The sequence below is a fragment of the Helianthus annuus genome, chromosome 13, assembly GCF_002127325.2.
Source record: "Helianthus annuus cultivar XRQ/B chromosome 13, HanXRQr2.0-SUNRISE, whole genome shotgun sequence".
In the NCBI taxonomy this organism is placed as follows: Eukaryota; Viridiplantae; Streptophyta; class Magnoliopsida; order Asterales; family Asteraceae; genus Helianthus; species Helianthus annuus.
The window spans coordinates 52,719,328-52,726,311 of NC_035445.2; positions in this window are offsets into that span (position 1 = coordinate 52,719,328).

Below are 6,984 nucleotides of genomic sequence, written 5' to 3' on the forward strand. Positions count from 1 at the left end.
CTTCTTAAGTCCTTAATAAGGAATAAGGTTCAATCGAAGGTATCACCCTAAGAAGGGTGTGCTAAATTTTAACTTCTCAGGGTAAGTTAAGCCCTGGATATATATATATATATATATATATATATATATATATATATATATATATATATATATATATATATATATATAGGAACATTCATGAAATCGAATGCAGCAAAGGTCAATAGCCTATAAGCTAAAACCTATATAAGGAGCTCAGTGGAGCTCGCAATGCGACCCACACTGATAATTTAAGGATATGTTTCGTCGATAAGTTAAAATGCATTATCACATAATGATATGCAGATTTATGATATAATAAGAAACCTGTATCAACCGAGGATCGGCAGGTTAAGAAGCTCCAAAAGGAATACATATACCTATTATAAAGGTCAACTGGGTGCTTGGAAAAGCCCTAGATATGCTATAGAAGTTAAGTCCATTATGCGACAAAAAGTACTTCCATCATTTTAGCAAATCTCGAGGTCGAGATTTCTTTTAATGGGGTGAGGATGTAATACCTCGTAAAACCACGTCCAATGATGTATTGACACGTGTAATAAACCCTAATAAAGTCAAACCTTGAAATTTAGGGACTAATTTTTCGAAAAATCGAAAAACTATAATTATTTGCGTTTGGTTTCCGCAGATATTTCTTGCTATATAACTTCACGATCCATTCGCAAAACTTGTGCAAACATTCACGTGAAGTTCTTTCGGACATCCTTAAATACTCTTTCAACGAATCAGGTGTTGTCCCGTATGCCAGTTGGCGAATGGCCGCCGTACATTTTTGCAAAGTGGTGAATCCCCTACGGCCCCTAGCGTCGTATCGAAGTGTGAAAAACAGATCAGATTGTGCCAAGTCTTCTGCTATATGTGTCACACCCTGGCTTTGTTGTAATACCTCGTAAAACCACGTCCAATGATGTATTGACACGTGTAATAAACCCTAATAAAGTCAAACCTTGAAATTTAGGGACTAATTTTTCGAAAAATCGAAAAACTATAATTATAAACAAACTGGAAGTATTAACAAAACCTAAATAAGTTTTTAAATAACCTTTTATGGTTTTATATTCACAAATAAGCAACTTGTTGATCAAGTGTAGTCGTTTGTGTATTTAATTGAAAGTTTGCGCAATAAAGGGTTAAAAGCGTCAACATGTTAATTCTTACCTCTGAGTGACCTTTTAACAAACCGAGAGCTTCATGATATTTGATTATGCTCTCGGGAATGCCAACCGTTGGCCGTCCAAGGCTTTTGTGCCTTTAAGTGACGTTACGCGCAACTTTGTAAGTATAAGGGACTAAAAGTGTCAATATGTTTAATTATACCTCTGAATGACCTTTTAGGGAACCCGAAGCATTGTGGGTTTAATAATACTCCCACGAATGCTTAATATGAATTAAATAAGGCTTCAATGCTATTAATTAATGAAATGCGCAAGTTTGCGCATTAGAGGGGCCTAAAGCGTCAACTTTTGAATCTACGCCTTTCGGTGACCATATAAGCGAACGAGAGCTTAGTAACATTATGTATATGCTTGGGAATGATCAATATGGGCCATGGAAAGCTTGGATATCATTAAACAGCATTTCGCGCTACTTTGCGTAATTAAAGGACTATTTGCGTCAAATGGCAAAAGTAGGTCGAATCGTTTGATAACGAACCTTCAGGAATATGTCCATGAGTTAAACATACCCTAATTATCCTTTATATAGCTTAGATATAGGCTTAGAGGTGTTTGGTGCACAAAAATAAACTTTTAAGTCATGCAGGGACTAAAAGTGTCAAAAGTGCACAAGTTTGCATTTTCGCGCATATCTTACGTTCTGAATACATCCGGACATCCAAAACTTTATGTAATCATTAAAATATTTTATTTTAGTTATTGGCATGATAAAATTCCATTCGTCGCTTAATTTGGATCGTTTTTGCATTCGTTACGACTTCCGTCGTAATTAACCGAACAACGCAACCGTACGACCAAACGAACCGACATCCAAAATATTTTTGAGCATTTTTTGAGTTCCCTATACTTTAACTTCATTTTAGAGCCTTGAAATGAGGTTAGCGGGGCTTAAACGTGTCAAAAATGAGCCGAAATGCAAGATTCTGAAGTTCAGGGACCAAAATTGTCATTCTGCCATAGTTATCTTAGGAAGGGACCAAAATGAAAAATCTAAATTCCAGCTTGTTCCAGCTGTTCCCCTCATTTTCACATGGTTTTAATGAAACTATGGGCTCCCATGGTTTCACAAAACTATAGGCACATGTGTACGGATGAGATCGAAGCTCGTTTTACGATGAACGATCCTAACGGTTCTAGTTTTCCTATAAATACCCATTCCCCACTTCATTTCATTCACACCTTGATCTTGAATTCTCTAAGTTGGGGACTTTGCTCCTCATACCTGAGAAATTAGGATCAACCCTCCTTGCTTGGACCCTTGTAAGTCCCTTTTCGTGCCTAGTTTAAATTTTTAGCGGTTATAGCCGAAAGGTCAAGCGTTTCGATAAACGCTTTGACTTTTAATCGGTTGAGCCATGGTTCGTGACGAACATGGCTACGTGACCGTAATTAGGTAGGTGTTTAACCCTCAAAAGGGCGCCTCCTAATTACCACGTTTGCTTAGTTTAATTGTCGGGTCAAATGAAAGACAAACGGGTTAGTTTTAAATAGAATGCATAACTATTAAATTAAAAGTCATAAAATCAGTTTTGCCACATTAATAACTTGGTAAATATTAGTTGAACATGTCTAAGCATGATTCAACCCGACAATTCTAAGTATAGGCTCGGTTCGGAACCGAAAGTCGCAAAAGTTTACTTTTGCTTTGACTTCCAGTTCTGACCCGATTTAGCTTAGTTTAGTTATGCCTTAGGATTCCATTAGGACCATATTATAAGTTAGTATAACCCTCCAAGGTTATACAACTTGGTTCCATAGAAATCCTAGTTCATGCATGTTTCCGTTAAATGCCTAAGTGTTGACCGTTATGCCTTTTGACCCTAAAATCGAGAAATTTGAAAATGTGAGAGGACAATAATCTTTATTATTGATTTATAAACATGTACCTAAAATTTGACATCAGTTTGAGGTCTAGAATAAAAGTTATGCTCATTAGCGTAAATGGAAAGCTTTTTATTAATTAAATGGCATAATTAGCGTATAGGCTATCGAAACCCAATTTTTTATATCAAACTTTTTACCCACTGATGTAATATAATATTTTGGGATTTTTGGAGATTTTTATTTATTTTTAGGCTGAGCATAACTTAGAGTTCTAAGCTTAGTTCGGTTATTGTCGGTTTTGCCCTTATGGGCTATAAAATGAGTTCTACAAATCCTTTTGATGTCAAACCTTTTTCTACTGATCTAATATGACAAATAAAATATTTTGAGCCTTCTGGAATAATAAAAACATCAGCTTTCCTTTGAAAACCCGGAAATGGCTCCAAATCGCCTTTTTAAACGTTTTTAACGCATGGTATGTATCAAAACTATTTTAAACATATAAGGGTTGATGCCTACTGAGATATTCAGTAAATTTTTATATTTTCACAGTAAGGAAAAGTTTTAAACTCAGGTCTTCAGTTTTGACCCTTTTAGCCTATGTGAAATTACCAAAATGCCCCTACGGTGCATAGTATGGTTATAATTAATAAATTTCACATATATATGATACCCTACTGTTATAACTTATTAAATTAAGTATATTTACTGATTATAACAGACCTGGAACTCAGAATGATATTTAAACTCTTTTATAGCTTTTAAAATGACCAAAATACCCCTTCGGGGCATAAAATGGTCTTAAACTCGTTTTGGGCATAACGGAAGGTATCCTACTGATATCACAACATATTTAAGGCATATTGACTTAGGGAACCTGTTCATGACTCTGTTGGTTACCCGTTACGCACTTTTCGCGTTCGGATCGGCTTATGTAACTAGTTTGCATAAATCTACCGAAACGGGTCAAACCTTATCATTTTTATCTCAAATTTCAGAATGTGATGAGGTTACCCATATTAAACAAGTATACAAGCTTGTCGGGTCAAAACCACATTCTAGAACGGTCTTCGCTTATTTGTGCGATTAAAGCGTATTCATTCTTTAAAACTAACCGGTCTAAGCTTAGGCTTAATTAAAGACTCGTTAGGAATCTGATAGGTTATTAAAAACCTTCGTTCCAGATTTAGGAGCACAGTAAAAGCTATCTGTACTTGCTTGCTGGTATACGGCTGGGATAAATTGTATAAATTTGCTCAGGTAAATACGTTTAACTTATTTTCCCTTATACGGGCTTGGGGTACGGTATATAAAATACCGCTTGGTCGGGAAATTGACCTTAACCGGTCGGTGGTTAAGTGTTGTCAAATTAACCCGTTTAAAAATGCTGTTTTGTTTGTTTAACGCCTTTGGGGGTTTAATGACCATGTCCCGGATATCCTTGGCATCATTCAAAGAATGGCCACGACCTTAGCACACGGGTGTAGGCGTACACCCGTAGTGCATTTCAATAAAGTATAATCGTCGGACGAGAGAAGTCTCGCGGTGGAATTATATTAAGTGGTGTGTCTATTAAACTTTAACCGGGTACGACCCGGGCAACTGAACGCATAACAAACATGTAATTCTTTTACAAGATTATTAAGCAAATAATTATCCCAAGTAATAAAAAGTTTTGTGCCGTTTGCACTCAAATCAATTTTTAAACCATTTTCAAAATGAGTCAGTTAAATTGTATTTACCAGTGAAAACTGACGTAATTTTCCAAAAAGACTAAGTGCAGGTACTACACGTAATAGGCTGGTTTCTCCTAGCATCAAATAGAAGTCTCGCAAGCTTAGATGCCTGAAGTCTGTTGAACAAGTTTCCTCTTTATTTTGATCCGCCTGTGGATCCATTACATTCCGTTTGTAATACTTGGATATTACTTTATATCGGATTGTAATATAATTATCTTTTGCTTCCACTGTGCATTTAAATTTGTGTTGTTTGACTATGATGGTATCAACTACGTCACGGTACTCCCCACCGGGCCCACCGGTAATACGTGGTATAATAGGGGTGTGACATTTGTGGAAGCGTGGGTTTATTTGGTGTGACTTCTTAATACCATAGCTTAATCACAACAAAGCTATATGAAAGTAAAACCATGATGATCATCCATTAATTCAAGTTTTAAAAATAAAATACGACAACATTGTTTTCAAAAGTCGACACATGCAACGGATTACAACATGACATAATGAAAATATTGTTCATATGACACAACCATAAGACATGAAATAAACACAGTTTAAGACTTGTGACTCGTCCAGGCAAAAGTCACAATCCCTAAACTCGGATGCCATCATTTCTCCTACGCAGCTTGACGACATAGCATACCTTGCCAGATCCCTAATTTCCTGAAATACATGTAATTTAAAAAAATCAACAAAAAGTGAGCGAGTTCATGTAAAAGTGAGTATGAATAAACCTTTAAAGTATGTATAAAAGTTCCTGGTATGTAGCAATAAGGAAAAAGAGACCACCAACAGGTTGCAAAGCCACTGGTATGTGTGAGAAAGTGCAGGGAAACTCAAACCTAGCAAATTTGTACCGGGCTTCCGGCTGTAAGACACAGTCACCTCTATGGGCCTCCCCGGCCTCACATGTGTGGGCTCGCTACACCCAAATAGATCTATCACTTTTGTGTCCCTCGGTCCTAACAAAGAGGATTAATGGCCTCGAGTGTTGTACCCACCCCTCACATGATCTAGTAGTATAAACCCTCCCTACGCTAACCATACCATGTAATAAATGTTTGTAATAGTTGTCGCATGTATTTCAACCCCGAAGTATAAAACTGAAAACAGTAAAGAGAAAAGGGGGACATGAACTCACAGAAGTGCGTCTTGAAATAGTCGGTCCCAAATCAACTTGCTGCGTGACGACCTACACGTACTAATTCCTATTAGACGAATGGCCGTGCCTTGGCTTAAGGTTTAACGTTTTTGGGAAATAGTTAGACAACTATTTCGTATTTACACTTCTTAATTATTAAATAAGTATATTCCTTCCCAAGGATGGGGGTATTAATGTGTGTTTTATAATTCCGAAAATATATTTTTAAGTCTCACTTGAAAAATATATTTTCAATTACTTTGTCTAAAATGTTTTAACCCCAAAATATATATATTTTTCCCAAAAATATTATATTTATTTCATAAGTTTTTCCAAAATAATATTTTACCAGAAATATACTAATAAGAGTATTTTTTCTGAAAAATACATAAATTACATTTCTAAAGTTCGCGTTGTATTACGATACTTGTATAACTTAAATATTTATTCTTGTGAGAGCGTTGATATTATTTTGGAAGTCGTAATTTCATGATATTTCAAGTTATATTATTTTTAACCCTAAAAATAATATATATCTAGTTCACAAAATAATCACATAGTCACACAAGCGTCTTATTATAAAATATATATTCTAAATATATATTTAACAAGTTTTATTTACAAAAATCCACCTCCGGTACTTGGTATTTTGTAATAAAAATCATGGCGAAGTTTATTTTTGAAAACAAGTTAAAAATTATATTTGTAAATATTTGTTAGAAAAATATTTCTAAGTGTTATATTTCTGGAAAAATTTCGCCAAAGTTTCCTCTGTAAATGGAGGCGTCCATGCTTTTAGCATATCATTTTCTTTTTGTTAAAATCAACCAAACAATTTACCAATCAACGACATACAATATTTATTCATCAAACTTGACAAAAATAAGACTAAACCATAACTCATGAACTTGAGAGTTGTGTAAAAATATTTAGTAAATTACCATCATTTTTAGTAGGTCGTGTTATCTTTAAAAACATGATTAGTTTCTTGAAAACTTTATTTTTAAAGAATTTGAAGTTTAACAACTTCTAGTCAAGATTTACAAAAATATTTCTTTATGAAATT